General features: G+C 45.9%; 1 long non-coding RNA gene across 1 annotated transcript; it reads right to left on the minus strand.

Annotated features, from left to right (window-relative positions):
- Positions 1–3,632: 3,632 nt before the first annotated feature.
- On the minus strand, positions 3,633–8,905 carry LOC132814030 (uncharacterized). The gene is made up of 3 exons (XR_009644260.1): positions 8,869–8,905; positions 7,168–7,234; positions 3,633–3,678 (listed from the first exon to the last, which is right to left on the minus strand). It is a non-coding gene; the product is annotated as an uncharacterized LOC132814030 (long non-coding RNA).
- Between the last annotated feature and the right edge of the window lie 12,115 nt (positions 8,906–21,020).

Consider the following 21,020-nt stretch of genomic DNA (forward strand, 5'->3'; position numbering starts at 1 on the left):
TAAGCCCTCTACAGTTTCCCAGTGAAGAGAGTTTTAGGGAGGTCATTAATCACTGATCTTTAATCGGATCATTAATCTGTCATCATTAATCACTCGTCATCAAACTGATCACCCATGTCGCATCATTAACCTGATCATTAATCATTCATTCATCGATCTGATCAGTAATCACTCGTCATTAATCTGCTCTAACCCGGTCACTCTCTTTCCCCCCACTCCCCCCCCCCTCCCCACACACACACACATACCCCCACCCAAAATGAAACACAAAAAGCTGATTATCAGGGATATCAAAATGCAACCATAACCTTTTATCTTATAAAAACAACTCAGCCAGTCTATTCCCTAGTTGACCCCTTTGAGAAAGGAAAGTTTGGGTGGGGTGGGGAGGGGTGTTGAATTGTAACAGTGAAACATAAAATCCCCACATCCCTTACCCGAGCAGGGGGGGGGTGACAAAGAGTAAGGGTCGTGATGTGGACAAGCTCCTTCCATGACCTGACCTCTCTCGGAGTGTACTTCAAATGGAAAAACGTCCAGAGCCAACATGCACACAGCAAGGTCCCACAGGCCAGCAGCACGACGAGATGAATTGTGGAGGTGGAGGTATCTCCCGTGCTCACCTGGGCTGTCTCACCTTAAACCGGGAGATGCTGAACTCAGTGTGGGGACTGAGGAACGACAGCTCAGCCTCGGCTCCATGTCATCTGGCTAATGTCTGACTTCTCACAAACTGAACAAATAGAAGAGTCTGGGAGGTGTAGCTCTCCCTGCAAAACATGCCCCTGCTCCCTCCCACCCCGCCCCCATGATGTTATCACATCCCAACCAAGGGAACCTGAAACCACACCAGCTCTCTTCTGAGACTCTTCAACTTAGCGATTTCGGGGGGGGGGGGGTTAAAAATACCTTGTAAACATTTCAAAGGGTGTGTGAATCTGTCTGTGCGCCTGTGTTTCTGTCCAAGTATCAGCATGCAGGCGTGCATCTGTGTGTTGGTATGTGCCCGTGCGTGTTTTTGTGCGCATTTGCGTGTTTGTATGTATCTCTGTGCTTGCTTGTATGTGCATCTGTGCGCACATTTGCATGTGTGTCTGTGCATGTGTATTTGGAGAAGAATTATAGGAGGCACATTAAGAAGTTTGCAGATGACACCGTCATTGGTGGTATAGTTAACAATAAAGGTGGCTGTTTTAAGATTAGAGAGAGATCTTGATCAATTGGAACAATGGACTGAATAGTGGCAGATGGAGTTTAATTTGGATAAATGTGAGGTGTTACATTTTGGTAAAACAAACAAAGACAGGACTTACACAATTAATGGCAAGGCCCTGGGGAATGTTGTGGACACAGACACCTCAGGGTACTGGTACATAATGCTTTGAAGCTTGCTTCACAGGTAGACAGGGTGGTTAAGAAGGTGTTTGGCATGCTTGGACCATAGAGTATAAGAGCTGGGACTTCATGTTGATGTTGCACAGGGTGTTGGTGAGGCCTCTTCTGGAATACTATGTCCAGCTCTGGTCATCCTGTTACAGGAAGGATATTATTAAATTGGAGAGGATTCAGAAAAAAAATTACCAGGGGATGTTGCCAGGAATGAAGGGTGTGAGCTATAAACATAGGCTGCAACTGAGCATAGGAGGTTGATGGGTGACCTTGTAGAGGCTTATAAAATCAAGAAGGGCATGGATAAGGTGAATAGCAAAGGGTCTTTTCCCTAGAATGGGGAGGTTCAAAACTAGAGGCCACATTTATAAGGTGAGAGGAGAAAGATTTAAAAAGAACATGACTGATAACTTTTTTTTACACAGAGTGGGATGCGATGAACTGCCAGAGGAAGTGGTAGATGATTTAAAAGACATTCAAACAAGATCATGAAGAGGAAAGGTTTGGAGGGATGTGGGCCAAGCGCAAGCAGCCAGGACTAGTTTAATTTGGGAGCGTGGTCAGCATGGACTGATTTAACCGAAGGGTGTGTTTCCATGCAGTATGACTATGTGCGCCGGTATGTCTATGTATGTCTACACATGCGGCTGTATATCTGTGCTGGTTCGTATGCGCACGCGTGCACGTGTTTGTGCGCATCTTTGCGCGTTTGTATTCATGTCTGTGCACATTTGTGCACGCATGACTGTCTACCTGTGTGTGTGTGTGTGTGTATATGCGTGCGCGTGCATGTGCCCATCTCCCTGAGAGTGCTGTGCATGTGCCTGAGTGCGCGTACTGGGCTGGCTTTCAAAGCAAGCAACAAACACCGATTTCTCTTCAGCCCACATCGCGTTTTTCATTTCGTGCAGCCAAAGTAAAGCCGCTTACTGTTGTCAGGACAGAGTATTTTCAACCAGAAATGTTTACTGGGGCAGCCCACATCACAGAGACTTGTCCAGAAAGGAGGGTCAAGGCACCAAACTGAACTTTGCTAATGTAGTAAATTACAGGAGCTGGACTGCTGAAGAACTAGCATTGATGTGACACAGTGGCAGTGTCCTCCCTGGGCGAGATGGTCTGGGTTCAACTTCCAGTTCTGCTCTGGGCTTGTGTGCCACAACGCATTGGAACAGGTTGATGAAATATATTCTTGATGTTAAGAATTAGTAATGCTAACCTCCCCCCCCACCCTCCGAAAATGAAACAGACTTTGTGGTTACACTGAATTAAGCCCGGACTCCACACATGCGGATCTCAGGGGCGAGTCTGTCAATGTCTCTCACACCAAATTTATCTGAAGAAAGGTGAGCGCGGGAGTGAATCAGACGGCGATAATTAAACAGAATGAGGGTACAGCTGAGAGATGATGCACGAGTGCATGCACAAGGGAAAAGGATAGAGCTCAGCTGTGAAAAAGCACCCTGCAGTCAAATAGCCTTCCAGAACTGAAGCCCAAACACCAGCAGCACTTGGGAGGGATGTTATGAGGATCAAGGGTTACAGGAAAGGCACGGGGGGTGGGGGAGGCGCTGAAAAAGACTTCAGCCATGATCGAATGGTGGAGCAGTCTCAATGGGATGAATGGCCTCATTCTATGCCCTACATCTCACGGACATCAGGGCACTCTGATGCCCAGCGAGGACACTCCGGGGCATTAAGAGGGCAGCAGCGACTCTGTTCTAGGCACACATTTCTGGGGTGGGTAGGGATGCAGGAGAGGATTGAGATAACATGACTCAACCCCCCCTCCCACTGTAATTCCAACAGCCTCGCTGGGCAAAGTTTAAGGGGGGGGCGGGGATGGTGGTGGTAAAGAGAGTGGGGAACAGAGTATTGAAGACTGAAGTAAAAGGGGTTGGTGGGAATTAAAAGAGAGAGAGAGAGAGAGTGAGAATAAGTGAACGAATATGAGAGAGACAGAGCATGAGGATAAAGAACCAATTCCACTTAGATAGCATTTCCCCACGGATTTCTGGGAGGGAGATTCACAAAGTTGGAACGTGGCGGGAGATGGGGAAGAGAAGAACGCTCATCGTTTTGGCACACGTCTCTGATCCCTCCCGTTGCTCAGGCTGGGGGTGGTGCTGCTGGTGGTGGTGGAGGAGTTTGTTAATGCAGGTCCCGACATGTTCACAGCTTGGCTACCTCCTGGCCCACGCCCGTTCCCTCTTCCTCCTCCGGGCAGTACATGATTCACTGCCCCGAGGGGAACTCCAGCTGACCCGGCAGCATTCAGGCTATCATTACCTGGAGCGGAGGGGGAGACAAAAACCAGATGGTAATGACATTCCCCAGCAAGAGAATAAAAGGGATAACCCCAATACAGTGAAAATAAACATAGAAAATAGAAAGAAGAACTGTGGGGGCCGGAAATCTGAAACAGAAGCAGAATCTGGCAGCGACTGTGCAGAGAGAGATTGGGATGGGGAGAAACAGTTCACTTTTCAGGGTCCGGTATACAACAGGATGCTCACTGCACCCGAAACGTTAACCCTGATGTTTTTTCTCTGCATGCACTGAGCTGCCGGACCCTGCCGAGTTTCTTCAGCAAAGTGGAACACCCTGCCTGTAACACCTGAGCCACCGAGCTGCCCTTAAAGCATTTGACTGACGGTCAAGTGATGGGAGAGGCAGCTGTCAACAGACTCTGCATGTAAGCTAGACTCACCAAGTTTAAAGGGCATTTAAATAGTCATTGGATAGACATATGGATGAAAATGGAATAATGTAGGTTAGATGGGCTTCAGATGGTTTCACAAGTCGGCGCAACTGTGCTGTAATGTTCTATATTCTAATTCTGATCGCCCTCAAATCCACATTCCCCGTAACCCCTCAATTCCTCCTTCCTGATTAAAAATCCTTCTGCCTCAGCCTTGAATATATTGATCGGCCCAGCCTCGACAGCCCGCTGTGGCAATGAATTCCACAGATTCACTCCCCTACTCAGAGAGAGAAGAGGTTCCTTCCCATCTCGGTCTTCAATGGGTAACTCCTGATTCTGAGGTGACACTCTCAGGTCCTAGACTCTCCCACACGAGGGGAAACCAATCTAAGTCTCCCTTGTCAAGTGATAGAGTTATACAGCACAGAAACAGACCCTTCAGTCCAACTCATCTACGCTGATCGGATATCCTAAACTAATTTAGTCATGTTTGTCAGCACTTGGCCCATATCCCTCCAAACCCTTCCAATTCATATATCGATCCAGATACCTTTTAATGCTCTAATTGTAGTGGCCTCCACCACTTCCTCTGGCAGCTCGTTCCACACACGCACCACCCTCTGTGTGAAAACGTTGCCCCTTAGGTCCCTTTTAAATCTTTTCTCTCTCACCCTCAACCTATGTTGTCTCGTTTTGGACTCCCCTACCCTGAGGCAGTGACAGTGACCTTGGCTATTCACCCTACCCTTGCACCTCATCATTTTATAAACCTCTATCAAGGTCAACCTCTCAGCCTCTGACACTCCAGCCTAATCAGCCTCTCCCTATTTGTGGGCGGCACGGTGGCACAGCAGTTAGCACTGCTGCCTCACAGCACCAGAGACCCGGGTTCAATTCCCGCCTCAGGTGACTGACTGTGTGGAGTTTGCACGTTCTCCCCGTGTCTGCGTGGGTTTCCTCCGGGTGCTCCGGTTTCCTCCCACAGTCACAAAGATGTGCAGGTCAGGTGAATTGGCCATGCTAAATTGCCTGTAATGTTAGGTAAGGGGTAAATGTATGGGTGTGGGTGGGTTGCGCTTCGGAGGGTCGGTGTGGACTTGTTGGACCGAAGGGCCTGTTTCCACACTGTAAGTAATCTAATCTAATCATTGCTCAAACCCTCTGATCCTGGCAACATCCTTGCAAATTTAACAGCATCTTTCCAATGGAAGGGAGACCAGAATTGCGTACCTTCCTTCTGTGGGTTAAACTTTGGTAACTTTCTATCCCACTGCAAGCACACCTCAGCGATTCAGCCTGCTCCCTTAACTACTCAAGGTCTGCTCCTTACAGCTGAGAGCTTTCTGCATTCCTCTGCCTGGTACAGAGTCTAGTGACAGCTGCCTCTACCATCACTTGACAGTCAGTCAAATGTGTATCCCAGTTTTAAGAGCAGCATGGTGGCTCAGTGACAGGGACCCTGGTTCAATTCCACCCTCAGGCAACTGTCTGTCTGTGTGGAATTTGCATGTTCTCCCTGCATCTGCATGGGTTTCCTGCAGGTACTCCAGTTTCCTCACATGGCCCAAACATGTGCAGGTTAGGGTGGAATTGGCCGTGCTAAATTGTCCCCGGAGTGCCCAGGGATGTGCAGGTAAGGGTGGGATTGGCCGTGCTAAATTGTCCCCGTAGTGCCCAGGGATGTGCAGGTTAGGGTGGATTGGCCGTGCTAAATTGTCCCCGTAGTGCCCAGGGATGTGCAGGTTAGTGTGGATTGGCCGTGCTAAATTGTCCCCATGGTGCCCAGAGATGTGCAGGTTAGGGTGGGATTGGCCGTGCTAAATTATCCCCGTAGTGCCCAGGGATGTGCAGGTTAGGGTGGGATTGGCCGTGCTAAATTATCCCCGTAGTGCCCAGGGATGTGCAGGTTAGGGTGGGATTGGCCGTGCTAAATTGTCCCTGTAGTGCCCAGGGATGTACAGGTTAGGGTGGGATTGGCTGTTCTAAATTGCCTCAGTGTCCAGGGGTGTGCAGGTTAGGTGAGTTAGCCATGGGGAAAGGCAGGGTTACAGGGATAGGGTGGGTCTGGGTGGGATGCTGTTTGGAAGGTTGGCGTAGACTCAAAGGGCCACCGCTACTTCCACGCTGTAGGGATTTTATGATTTACACATGTATACAATAGATATACATGAGGAAGGCACAAAGCTGCAGGATTGTAGAATCCATTAGACTCCACCCCCTCCCCGCCAACCGCACACAGAAAACAGAACCGGGCATAGGCCATTTGGCCCCTCGGGCTTGCTCCGCAGTTCAAAAAGGGATGGCCAACTCAATCCTCCCCATCTGCAAATGTGTTGCTGGTCAAAGCACAGCAGGTTAGGCAGCATCTCAGGAATAGAGAATTCGACGTTTCGAGCATAAGCCCTTCATCAGGAATAATGATGAATAATTATTATTATTATTATTATTATTATAATAATTATTCCTGATGAAGGGCTTATGCTCGAAACGTCGAATTCTCTATTCCTGAGATGCTGCCTAACCTGCTGTGCTTTGACCAGCAACACATTTGCAGCTGTGATCTCCAGCATCTGCAGACCTCATTTTTTACTCAATCCTCCCCATCTCAGGTTGGCTGAGTAAACTAGCAAAGTCTGTCCACCTTTGAGGGAAGGCCGATCAGAAGACAGACCTGCATTCTTGTAGCACCTACGGGGACAATTTAGCATGGCCAACCCACCCTAACCTTCGCATGTTTGGACCATGCAAGGAAACCAGAGTACTTGCAGGAAACCCACACAGATGCAGGGAAAACATGCGAATTCCGAACAGACTGACAGCTGCCCGAGGGCGGGATTGAACCAGGGTCCCCGTCGTTGTGAGGCAGCAGAGCTAATGTTCCTCAGGACTGCGGTGGTGATGGTGGTTGGTGGGGATGGAGGCGCCTTCATCTCCTTCCAACGAGTTGAACCTCCAGCTGAGGCAAGACGGGATCAAGGCTCAACTTCTGATCTGGAGGACAGTTCCTCTGACACTGCAGCTCTCCCTGCCCCAAATGCTTACCCGACAGCAAGGCCTTTATCACAGGTACTCACCTGTCGTCACAGAGGGCAAAGACGTCACCAGGCCAGCCGTAGAAGAGCTACCTTGTTCAGTCAGGGTCTTAAACGAGAAAGGAAATAGCGAAGAGTGCTCAGGGTTAACTGGTTGGATTGGAAGCAAACCTGCCTAATGAGCTACCAGGAATGCTCTCCCATGCTCCCTTCCGCCCCCTGGATCTCTTCTTCCTTTCCCACCCTACCAACCAACCAAAACTTGTCATGGACCTCCTCACAGCTCGAGGAGTGGCAGATGGAGTTTAATTCAGATGGAGGCGAGGCATTGCACTTTGGTAACACAAACCACGGCATGACTTACATACATAATGGTAGGGCCCTGGGAGTGCTGCTGACCAGAGAGACCTAGGGGTGCAGTAACATCGTTCCTTGAAAGTAGCATCACAGCTAAACAGGGCGGTGAAGACGACGTTTGGCATGCTAGTCTTCATCAGTCAGAGCATTGAGGATAGGAGTTGGTAAGGCCGCATTTGGAGTACTGCGTGCAGTTCTGGTCTCCCGGCTATAGGAAGGATGTTGTTAAACTGGAAAGGGTGCAGAAAAGATTGACAAGGATGTTACCAAGACTGGAGGGTTTGAGTTATAAGGAGGGGCTGGGACGTTTTTCTTTGGAGCGTAGGATACGGAGGAGTGACCTTACAAGGTTCATAAAATCATGAGCAGCATGGATAGGGTGAATAGCCAAGGTACTTCCCCTGTGGTGGGAGAATCCAAAACTAAGAGGGCATAGGTTTAAGGTGAGAGGGGAAAGATTTAAAAGGATTCTGAGGGGTAACTTTTTCACACAGAACGTGGCGTGTTTATGGAATGAACTGTCAGAAGTAGTAGTAAAGGCACATACAATTACAACATTTCAAAGGTACATGAATAGGAAGGGTTTGGAGAGATATGGGCCAAACACAGGAAAAAAGGGACCAGTTCAGTTTAGGAAACCTGGTTAGCATGGACAAGTGGGAACAAAAGTTCTGTTCCCGTGCTGTCAGACGCTCAGCAGACTCGTCCAACATGACAAACCACGTCCTCACCCAGGCTAGAGCCAAGCTGCTGCAGAGATCCCATTCAAAGCACTTGAGAGGCAAGCAGTCAGATGGCTGAAGGGAACACGAAAGAGCTGCTCCCACTTGTCCTCCCCGGTTCAGGGGCTCTCCGTTCTCTGAAGTAAAAGCTACTTCCAGCCGGAAGAAAAGCAGTTTATTTTTTCCATCAGCAGTTGCGGCAAGCTGTGACTTCTAATTAATTCAAGAGAACTTTGGTACGTGTGAAGCAGCCACCCTGTGCCTCTTGCAAAACAGTGGAAGCATCCGGAGAAGGAAAACTAAGAAGGATCATTTGAATTAGCACAAGAATAATCTCAGCAGATCCTGTGACCAGGGAGCACTGAGCCAGTTTCTCAGTTTCCCTTCCACCCAAAACACCCATTGTTTTTCTCCCTTCCCGATCTGTAGTGACCCTAATAATAGCAAGACTCTGCTTTCAACAGGCTGGCCCCTAGTGAGGCGTAGCCAAATCAGTGCCTCCAGAAAAGTGATCAAGCCAGTAAGCAATCACAGGAAGGAACCTCAGCATTGACACCATTACCCATGGAGGTACAACCCCTGACAGTAAGCGCTGGCACCAGATAAAAATATCAGCAACAACCTGGTCTGAAAGGGGAGGGCGTTACGGGGTGTCGAGACTTACAGGCTTGTTTTGCGAAGATGCCTGGGACATGTACTCAGGTAGTACACATGTACTTCATGTGGTCACTGAAATTCGGCACTTCCGAATACTGCATACAAAACCTGAAACGGAACACAGAAGTGGGTGCACATCTCAGTAACCTCTCGTCGCTTGCACAATGCTTACCCCACTGACTAATGTACTAGCAAGGAACCAAAGTAGGCCAATCGGCCCTATGAGCCTGATCTGCCATTTAATAAGCTCGTGGCTGATCTGGTTTTAACCTCAAATCTACATTCCTGCAATAATCTTTCATCCTATTGCTGATATAGAATCTAATGATCTCTGCCTTAAAAATACTCAGATTTCCTGCATCCACAGTCAGAGTCACACAGCATGGAAACTTGTCCACGCTGACCAGATATCCCGAACTAATCTAGTCCCATTTGTCAGCAGTTGACCCATATCCCACTGATTCAAGCGCCCACCCAGATGCCTTTAAATGCTGTAACTATACCAACCTCCACCACTTCCTGTGGCAGATCATTCCATGCACGCACCTCACTTTGCATGAAAAAAAAACTTGCTCCATAGCTCCTTTCTATATCTTTCCCCTCTCACTCTAAACCTATGCCCTCTAGTTTTGGACTCCCCCAGCCCAGGGAAAAAGACCTTGGCTACTCACCCTATCTCATAAAGCCATAGAGATGTACAACATGGAAACAGACCCTTCGGTCCAACCCATCCATGCCAACAGATATCCCAACCCAATCTAGTCCCACCTGCCAGCACCCGGCCCATATCCCTCCAAACCCTTCCTATTCATATACCCATCCAAATGCCTTTTGAATGTTGCAATTGTACCAGCCTCCACCACTTCCTCTGGCAGCTCATCCCATACACGTGCCACCCTCTGTGTGAAAAAGTTGCCCCTTAGGTCTCTTTTATATCTTTTCCCCATCACCCTAAACCTATGCCTTCTAGTTCTGGACTCCCCGACCCCAGGGAAAAGACTTTGTCTAGACTATTTATCCTAGCCATGTCCCTCATGATTTTATAAACCTCTATAAGGTCACCCCTCAGCCTCCAGCCCCGGCTTATTCAACCTCTCCCTATCACTCAAATCTTCCAACCTTGACAACATCCCTGTAATACGTTTGTAAACCCTTTGAAGTTTCACAACACCTTTCCGATAGGAAGGAGACCAGAATTGCACGCAATATTCCAAAGTATCTATGCCCCTCATGATTTTATAAACCTCTAAGGTCACTCCTCACCCTCCCACTCCCCAGGGAAAACAGCCTCAACCTATTCAGCCTCTCCCTATAGCTCAAACCCTCCACCCTGGCAACATCCTTTTAAATCTTTTCTGAACCCTTTCAAGTTTAACAGCATCTTCCCTAAAGCAGGGGGACCGGAATTGAATGCAGTGTTCCAAATGTAGCCTAACTGAAGGGGATTCCAAAGAAACTCCACCCTCTGATAGAGATGGGGCAACATTTTTTTCTGTTTTAAATGGGCTCTCCCTTATTTTTAAACTGTGACCCCCAGTTCTAGATTCTCCCACAAGAGGAAACATCCTCTTCCACATCCACCCCATCCCCTCAGGATCTTACATGTTCCAATTAAGTCACCTCTGATTGTCTACACTCTGGAGTATATGGACCTAGCCTGTTTAGCCTTTCCTCATAGGGCATTCTGCTCATTCCAGGGATTAGACCAGTAAACCTTTTTCTGAACTGACTCAGACACATTAACATCTTTCTGTAAGTATGGTGACCAGTCATAGAGATGTACAGCACGGAAACAGACCCTTCAGTCCAACCCGTCCATGCCGATCAGGTATCCCAACCCAATCTAGTCCCACCTGCCAACACTTGGCCCATATCCCTCCAAACCCTTCCCTTCCATCCAAATGCCTTTTAAATGTTGCAATTGTACCAGCCTCCACCACTTCCTCTGGCAGCTCATTCCATACCCGTACCACCCTCTGTATGAAAAAGTTGCCCCGTAGGTGCCTTTTATATCTTTCCCCTCTCACCCTAAACCTATGCCCTCTGGCTCTGGACTCCCCCACGCCAGGGAAAAGACTGTGCCTATTTATCCTATCCATGCCCCTCATAATTTTGTAAACCTCTATAAGGTCACGCCTCAGCCTCCAACGCTCCAGGGAAAACAGCCCCAGCCTGTTCAGCCTCTCCCTGTAGCTCAAATCCTCCAACCCTGGCAACATCCTTGTAAATCTTTTCTGAACCCTTTCAAATTTCACAACATCCTTCCGATAGGAAGGAGACCAGAATTGCACGCAACATTCCAACAGTGGCCTAACTAATGTCCTGTACAGCTGCAACACGACCTCCCAACTCCTGTACTCAATACTCTGACCAATAAAGGAAAGCATACCAAACACCTTCTTCACTATCCTATCTACCTGCGACTCCACTTTCAAGGAGCTATGAACCTGCACTCCAAAGTCTCTTTGTTCAGCAACACTCCCTAGGGCGTTACCATTAAGTGCATAAGTCCTGCTCAGATTTACTTCCCAAACTGCAGCACCTCACATTTATCTGAATTAAACTCCATCTGCCACTTCTCTGCCCACTGGCCCATCTGGTTAAGATCCTGTTGTAATCTGAGCTAGCCTTCTTCGCTGTCCACTACACCTCCAATCTTGGTGTCATCTGCAAACTTACTAACTGTACCTCTTATGCTCGCATCCAAATCATTTATGTAAATAACAAAGGTGGAGGACCCAGCACCGATCTTTATGGCACTCCACTGGTCACAGGCCTCCAGTCTGAAAAACTATCCTCCACCACCACCCTCTGTCTTCTGCCTTTGAGCCAGTTCTGTATCCAAATGGCTAGTTCTTCCTATACACAGTGCTCCAGATGTGGTCTCACCAATGTTCCTGCATTACTGAAGCATAACCTCCTTACTCTTGCATTCAATGCCACTCACAATAAACCGTCACATCTTATTAGTTGGCCTGATCGCTTGCTGTGGCTGCAGACTGACCTGCGATCGTGCACTCAGATACCCAGATCCCACTGCATCTCCGAGCTCTGCTCCCTCTCACCATTTTAGATAGCGTGCTTTTCTTTTAAAAGACAAGATTCTCTCTGCTGAAGTGGACGCGGAAAGGCTGACATTTTTCAGTCCAACGTAGACGCTGGAGCTAAGAAGCGGACAGCGCGAAAGAGAGCCAACGCCTGGCACAGCATGTGTCAGGAAACTTTAAGCTGGAAGGTTGATGCAAAGTTGGACGCTCGACTGAATGACAACGTTCACTCAATTGCTCTGGTAGAGGGTGGGGAGTGTTTCAACGTTTACCGCCTTGCCTACCAGTTCATTCACTTGTTAACTCTGAAGTACACACACACACACACACACACACACACACACAAACCAAAACAAAAGACAAAACCTGTGCTTTTATAGCATCTCACACAAACTCAGGATGTTTCCAATGCACTTCATAGTCACCAAGTGCAACGCAGCAACTGTTATAAAGCAGGGAAATGCAGCAGCCAATTTGCGCACAGCAAACTCCCACACACACAGCGGTGTGATAACAGCCTGTCGAGGTATAAACTGCAGCCTGAACACCAGGGAGGCCTTTGAAAGAGGACAAGGGGATATTCTTGTGCCTGCCCTAGACTGCAGTGGTTGCAAGCATTTTGCTTTCCACCTGAGAGATGGTTTTTCTGACCTTGCAGCATTGCTTCAGCATTCTAGTGGGACAGGTGTCTTGCTGCATGCAAGGGCGAATTTAGAAAGTTGGTTTGGCCGGTGGGGAGGGGGGTTCAGGGCTAGCTCAGTTGGTCGGATGGTTGGTTTACAGAGCAACAACAACAGCATGTCAATTCCTGTCGCATCGGAGGTTACCATCGAGGTCTTGCCTTCACAATCTCACCCCCTTGCCTGAGGCATGGTGACCCTCAGGTTAAACCCACCACTGATCGTGTCGCTCTCTCTCTCTTTAAAGAGACAGCAGCCCTGAGATTCCTCTGGGACTATGGTGATTTACCTTTAGAAGGGGATGAGAGTTTTAATGAGCTGTTTATACATCTTCAGCATGTCCCCTCTCAGTCTCCTCTGCTCCAAGGAAAACAACAGCCCTCTGGGGCAGAGCATTCCACACAGCCACCACTCTCTGGATGAAGACGTTTCTCCTCAACTCTGTTCTAAATGGCCTACCCCGCATTTTTAAACTGTGTCCTTTGGTTCAGGACTCACCCATCAGCGGAAACATATTTCCTGCCTCCAGAGTGTCCAATCCTTTAATAATCTTATATGTCTCAATCAGATCCCCTCTCAGTCTTCTAAACTCAAGCGTGTACAAGCCCAGTCGCTCCAGTCTTTCAGTGTAAGACAGTCCCGTTATTCCGGGAATTAACCTTGTGAACCTACGCTGCACTCCCTCAATATCCAGAATGTCTTTCCTCAAATTTGGAGACCAGAACTGCACACAATATTCCAGGTGTGGTCTCACCAGGGCCCTGTACAGTTGCAGAAGAACCTCTTTGCTTCTATACTCAATCTCTCTTGTTATGAAGGCCAGCATGCTATTAGCCTTCTTCATTACCTGCTGTACCTGCATGCTTATCTTCATTGACTGGTGTACAAGAACACCCAGATCTCGTTGTACTGACCCTTTACCTAACTTGACTCCATTTAGGTAGTAATCTGCCTTCCTGTTCTTATCACCAAATTGGATAACCATACATTTATCCACATTAAACTGCATCTGTCCACTCACCTAGCCTGTCCAGGTCACCCTGTAATCTCCAAACATCCTCATCACATTTCACCTTGCCACCCAGCTTTGTATCATCAGCAAACTTGCTAATATTATTTTTAATGCCTTCATCTATATCATTAATATATATTGTAAAAAGCTGCGGTCCCAGTACTGATCCCTGCAGTACTGCACTGCCATTCCGAAAAGGAGCTGTTTATCACTACTTTTTGTTTCCTGTCAGCCAACCAACTTTCAATTCAAGTCAGTACTTTGCCCCCAATACCATGTGCTCTAAGTTTATTCACTAACCTCCTGTGTGGAACTTTATTAAAGGCTTTCTGAAAGTCCAGGTACACTACATCTACTGGATCTCCCTTGTCCATCTTCAGAGGTACATGCTCAAGAAATTCCAGAAGATTAGTCAAGCATGATTTCCCCTTCATAAATCCATTTTGACTCGATCTATCCTGTTACTGCTATCCAGATGTGTCATAATTTCATCCTTTATAATTGACTCCAGCATCTTTCCCACCACTGAGGTCAGACCAACTGGTCTATAATTTCCTGCTTTCTCTCTCCCTCCTTTCTTAAAAAGTGGGACAACATTAGCCACCCTCCAATCCACAGGAACTGATCCTGAGTCTATAGAACATTGGAAAATAATCACCAACGCATCCATGATTTCTCGAGCCACCTCCTTCAGTACCCTGGGATGTAGACCATCAGGCCCTGGGGACTTATCAACCTTCAGACCTAACAGTCTCTCCAACACCAATTCCTGGCAAATATAAATTCCCTTAAGTTTAGGTCCTGTAGCCACTGTTACCTCAGGGAGATTGCTTGTGTCTTCCCCAGTAAATACAGATCTGAAGTACCAATTCAACTCTTCTGACATTTCTTTGTTCCCCATAATATATTCCCCTGTTTCTGCCTTCAAGGGCCCAATTTTAGTCTTAACCATTCTTTTTCTTATCACATATATGAAAAAGCTTTTACTATCCTCCTTTATATTATTGGCCAGTTTACCTTTGTACCTCATTTTTTCTCTGCGTATTTCCTTCTTAGTAATCCTCTGTTATACTTCAAAAGCTTCCCAGTCCTCCATTTTCCCACTTATCTTTGTTTCTTAACTTCTCTCGTCAGCCACGGCCACCCCTGCCTCCTCCTGGGATCTTACTTCTTTTTTGGAATGAACTGATCCTGCAACTTCCGCATTATACCCAGAAATATCCGCCATTGTTCCTCCACTGTCATCCCTGCTAAATTGTCCCAGAGTGTCCAGAGGTGTGCAGGTTAGCATGGATTGACCGTGCTAAATTTGAGGATCTAAAATCTGGATTTAGCCTGTTGACAAGGGCAACAAATCTATACAAGCTTTTTCTCAATACAAAACGGTTTTTCAATATAAAGTAACATAACAAAATGGCTTCAGGGTATAAATTAATACTGTGCTAAAATGATTGGAAGCTGCAGTCCTGTTTTGCTGAGCTGGCTGAATTAAAAGATAAAGCAGACAATGGAGTGTTCATAGTTTGAATCATTAGACAGTAACTGAACACCCTGACTAAATTTGAACCATGAGTATGAGACGATAATGTGCGTAAGACAATACTGTTTCCCAGGAAATATCATGGCATTAGCCTGCTGTCCATTATGTAACGTTACTATATTTAATTATTTTTCCTTTGTAAATAAGGTTGCACTGTCTCTTAAGAAACATATAAAAATTGTTTATCATTCAAATTCAACTGTGCAATTTCTCCAAGTTTCGCTGCACAAATCTGCACCCGGTCGATATGATTAAACTGTGACACCTTACTGAAGCAGACCACATCTTAGCGATTCTTTTGACCAGTTGTGGAACCAAGAGGCCCCTCCTGGGAGTACATATCTTAATATGGTGCTGTGACTTGTAGATTTGGCACAGATGGATCGTAGTCAGCGGTGTAAGAGCATTGAGTTCTCTGCTATTGAGTGTTGAGGAATTGACCGGCCAGATGTGAATATTCATTTCTGTTTGGTTTTCCTCTCATTCAAGTAGTGGCTGACTTGACAGCTTGTTGTCTATTAGGTAAAAATAATGACTGCAGACTCCAGAACCTTGTTGTCTATTGTCTAGTCCAGATCGAAACGTTCAGTCTTGGCAAGGATAGCATCGGGAGGCATTATATAAAAAAGTTGGAGGGGGTGGGGAGGGAAAAAGTGGAGTTGTGAACTCCATTTTTTGTGGAAATAGAAGTTCAGGAGTTCTGGTGTTGAGAACTCTGTTTTAAAAAGAGAATGATGGCAATGACCTTCTCAGATTCAAAAAATCCTGATTAGGTTGGATTGCCATTATATAAATTAATATCTAAATTGCTCGATAAAAAAGAAAGTAACACGATATTTCATAATGAAAGTTTTGAAGGTTTGGAATAATTATGAAGGGTTTGTTGAAGTCAGACTGTTGAAAAGTAAAGATTTGAGTGGGTAGTGTAAAAGGAAGGTTGTTTAAGGATGGGTAATCGTATAGATAAGACGAACTATCCAACTTCAACATTAGTGAAAATATGTGAGAAGTTTCCAGAAAAATCTGAGGCTTTTTGGAAACTTCCTGGCATTTTAAATAAAACATTGAATGTTGAGCAGTGGCCACTGGATGGCCCTAAAACTATTAAATTGGTTAAATTAGCTCAGCAATTGATTTGACAGCGGAACATGGGATCCAAGACAAAGAACTAATTAGATTTTAGCAACAATTTTGTGATGAAAGCCACAAGGAACAAGTTTCATGTTCATGGCAGGATACTGCCACTAAGTTAGGGATTGAATTAATTGCTGATGATACTATTCAGGTCCTCAAAAATGAGTTTGCTCGCATTAAACACCAACAGAAACAAAAGGAAAAGTTACTAGTGGCTGGTAAACAAGCAGACCTGTGCAGTTCAATGGTTTGCTTTGGTTTAAGCTCGGGAGACAATGAAAATTCGGATTTCGATGAGTGCTGTTCTTACTTGCCACCACCGCCGCTACCACCACCTCCTTCAATTGTGCCTACCGTAGAGGTGTATCCTAACACTCCCCTAGGTATCCAGTCCCTGTCAAAATGCCAAGTTCAAGGCCCCTAGCAGCCCCCCATCCCAACTCCTCCCTCACAAATTGTTTAGCTATACTAGCAAAGACTATTGACCTTCACCCAAACTTCACCCAAAAAAAGGAGGTTATTGAGAATTTTCTGGAACGCTTTAGAAAATGCAATGAATTTTATTCCAGAGATTGGGCTTGAGATTTCAATGCTATCAATGCTCAATATAACTCTATGCTGTTAAATTGCCTGCCGCCTTCTGTAGCCACAGAAGTCAAGACAAACAACTTGGAATGGGTTGAACCGCTCCTAATCAATTCCATTGTTCTCTTAGGGCTTTATGGAAACAGCAAGGTGAAAACAAACCTCCAACCTGCGTAAATCAGAATTTGTAATCCAGGAGGAGGCTTTCCAACAACTATCCATACGTTATAATAGTGGCCCTGCACCCAGTCGAAGCCACAGTCGTGGTTGTGGCCAAGGGACTCCTCCCAGGTGTCCACTTTCAAGCTGTTTTAATTGTAACAGCCCGTATCACTGGGCTAGTGACTGCTCGACCCAAAACTGCTCTCTTTGTGGCAGTCCTCACCATTGGCCTTCTGATTGCCCTAAAGGGGAACCCAGGAAGTAATTATGAGAATCACCCTCAGTATCCTATGATAACTGGGAGAAGCCTTCTGATAATAAGTCGGCACCTAAAATACCTCAAAATACCTGTGACCAGTGGAGTGCCACAAGGATCGGTTCTAGTTAGCAAGATTGCAGATGACACCAAAATTGGAGGTGTAGTGGACAGCAAAGAGGGTTATCTCAGATTACAACAGGATCTGGACAGGATGGCTGGAGAAGTGGCAGATGGAGTTTAATGTGAGGGGCTGCATTTAGGGAAAGCAAATCTTAGCAGGACTTATACACTTAATGGTAAGATCCTAGGGAGTGTTGCTGAACACTGAGACCTTGGCGTGCAGGTTCATAGCTCCTTGAAAGTGGAGTCGCAGGTAGATAGGATAGTGAAGGAGGCATTTGGTATGCTTTCCTTTATTGGTCAGAGTATTGAGTACAGGAGTTGGGAGGTCATGTTGTGGCTGTACAGGATATTGGTTAGGCCACTGTTGGAATAGAACATTCAATTCTGGTCTCCTTCCTATTGGAATGATATTGTGAAACTTGAAAGGGTTCAGAAAAGATTTACAAGGATGTTGCCAGAGTTGGAGGATCTGAGCTGCAGGGAGAGGCTGAACAGGCTGGGGCTGTTTTCCCTGAAGCGTCGGAGGCTGAGAGGTGACATTATAGAGGTTTACAAAATCTTGAAGGGCATGGCTAGGATAAATAGACAAAGTATTTTCCCTGGGGTGGGGGAAGGCCAAAACTTGAGGGGCATAGGTTTATGGTGAGTGGGAAAGGGATAAAAGAGACCTAAGGGCAATGTTTTCACGCAGAGTGTGGTATGTGTATGGAATGAGCTGCCAGAGGATGTGGTGGAGGCTGGTACAATTACAACATTTAAGAGGCATTTGGATGGGTATATGAATAGGAAGGGTTTGGAGGGATATGGGCCGGGTGCTGGCAGGTGGGACTAGATTGGGTTGTGATATCTGGTTGGCATGGACAGGTTGAACCGAAGGGTCTCTTTCCATGCTGTACATCTCTATGACTCTAGGGAGACAAAGGACAGATCACCAATTTCTCACAAAATAAACCCTTTTCCCAATGACTAAATAATTTTCCTTTACAGTTTCTGTCTTCCAAGCAGGAACCCACAGTCTTACTTAAAGTTAACAACAGATGGTATCTTTTTCTAATTGACACAGGGGCTTCAATGTCTTCTGTGAAATCTGACATGAATCTGCTGGTCTCTAAATTATCCTGGTTTCCAAGGAAAAAGCCTTAGATATCCACTTTCTAATCCAGATCCTATCTATTTCCGAGGGTCTACCCTAGACCACCGTTTTGTGATTATAACCATATTATCTTGCAAACTGATGGGATGAGACCTGCTGTGTAAACTTGCCTGTTCCCTGATGGTGTCCAACTTGACTCTGACTCATTTGAACGCCAGCCCTATATATCCACTAAACATTAATGGTGATCACTTGATCTTAATCCTCAAGAATCTGGAGGTCACATCATCCTTCTCTATGATCGAACAGGCCAAGATAAATTTCTTGAAAACTTCTTCGTAAACCTGATTGGTACTGGATGGACTGTACAGATTTTGGCTCGGGTCACCGGTCCAGAAGGCAAAACATATTTTGTTCAAATACCTCCTCACCTGTGGAAACATGTGGACTCTTCAGCCCCTCACACACTCAGAAAATTAATCCTCCCTATCATGCTAAGGAACAGGTAAACTGTGTAGTTCCCAGGGCTGACCCACATTGTCACCTGCAGCAGACATTTTAAGAGAACATGACTATTCTCTTACCCAACTCCTATCTCCTGCAATGCCACTTCCAGCACCATGAGAGTCAGGACAGCCTTGATTCAGTCAACTCTGATGTATGAGCTGAGACATCCTTCTAAGTTGGACTCACGGATTGCGAACCCATTTAAATTACCTTAAAACCAAATGTTATTCAGCTATCCATTCGTCAATATCTATTGAAACAACAAGCAATACCAAGCCTGACTTTCTCCATCAAAGCAACTCTCCAATTATGGCTGTCCCAAAGCCTGGCAAGCCAGACCAATATAGGTTAGTTTAAGACTTAAAATGCCATTGACCAGGCATTTCATGCCTTGGTCCTAAATCCAGCACACATTTTGTCCTCCATTCATCAGATGCTAAATTTTTCGCTTTTGTTGACTTCCAACATTTTTTTTCTCCTTGCCTCTTCATGAAAATAGTCAGTACCTGTTTACCTTAACCGTTAATGGACAGAAGCTAACCTGGATTCAACTACCTCATGGTTTCATTCACTCTGCAACAGTTTTCTCTCAGACCTTACAAAAACAATTGTGGTCTTTAAACCTGGCAAGTGGATCTATATTAATCTAATATGCAGACGACCTATTTGTCAATGAAAATCAAATTGCTCTGATGTTGTCCTCCTTCTCAGTTACTTAAAGTCCTTACGATATGTAGTTTCTCCACAGAAAGTTTTCCATTGCACTACATCAGGGCAAGTTCCTAGGCTTTATCATATCTGCTGACTCACACACTCTGGAACAAAGCTGTATCATTCCTATTTTCAACTTCCCAGTCCCAAACATCGCAAAACAAGTGCACCAATGGTTGGGCATGGTCAACTTCTGCAACAATGATTTCTCAATGTGGCTCTCCTTATAAAGATGTTGACTCCATTTTCTTCCTATGTAGGTTCCTTCACACTCTCCTCAGAGGCTAAGCAAGTCTTCGATGAACTTAAGCAAGCCTTGGCATAAGCTCCAACTTTGGAAGACCCCGCTATGATAGACCCTTCCAATTGTACTGCATCATCCTGCACGACTGTGCCTCTTCAGTACTTGCTCAACTCCATGGAGATCGACATCACCCAGTTTCCTATTTTTCTACTAAACTTGACACTGTTGCTTTAGGACACTCTCACTGCACTCAAATCTTAAGTATTATCTAGTTTACAATCCAGAGAATCTCACACTGCAATACAACATTGTCATCTATAGTTCTCATTCTGTACTTGCCCTCCCGGGACAATTATAAACTCAATATTTGACTGCTGCCTGCCACAGCCATTATGAGATTTATCCCCTTAACAAACTTCAATTGACTTCTCAGTATTGTACTATTATTAACCCAGCCGATTTCCTGGTTCATCCTTCTTTACCCTTGTCCACTCCTGATCATGATTGTTTTCTCCTCATTAATGAGGACGTCCGAGTGCATCCAAATCTCTCTCAGATCCTGATATCAGTATGTTCACTGATGGTAGTTCCTTTACTGACCATACAGGAACTACCCTTTCAGGCTATGCTATAGTTGTGACAAATTCCAGCTCTATCCTGGAATTTGTCACCTTTGAGACTCCTTTTTCTGCTTAGCTGGCTGAACTTCTTGCCCTCATCTGTGCCTGTATTAAAGGGACAGAGTTCTGTGCTAACACTTACATTGAATTTCGATATGCTTCTGGGATTGTGCTTGATTTTGGGCAACTCTGGAGTAATAGAGGATTTTTTAACATTTTCAAGTAAAAAGTGAGGTCTGCAGATGCTGAAGATCAGAGCTGAAAATGTGTTGCTGGTTAAAGCACAGCAGGTTAGGCAGCATCCAAGGAACAGGAAATTCGACGTTTCGGGCCAGAGCCCTTCATCAGGATGCTGCCTAACCTGCTGTGCTTTAACCAGCAACACATTTTCAGACATTTTAACATTGTCTGGTAATCCTATTTCTCACTGTCAGCTTGTCTC

Source organism: Hemiscyllium ocellatum, unplaced genomic scaffold (genome assembly GCF_020745735.1).
Source record: "Hemiscyllium ocellatum isolate sHemOce1 unplaced genomic scaffold, sHemOce1.pat.X.cur. scaffold_633_pat_ctg1, whole genome shotgun sequence".
Taxonomy (NCBI): Eukaryota; Metazoa; Chordata; class Chondrichthyes; order Orectolobiformes; family Hemiscylliidae; genus Hemiscyllium; species Hemiscyllium ocellatum.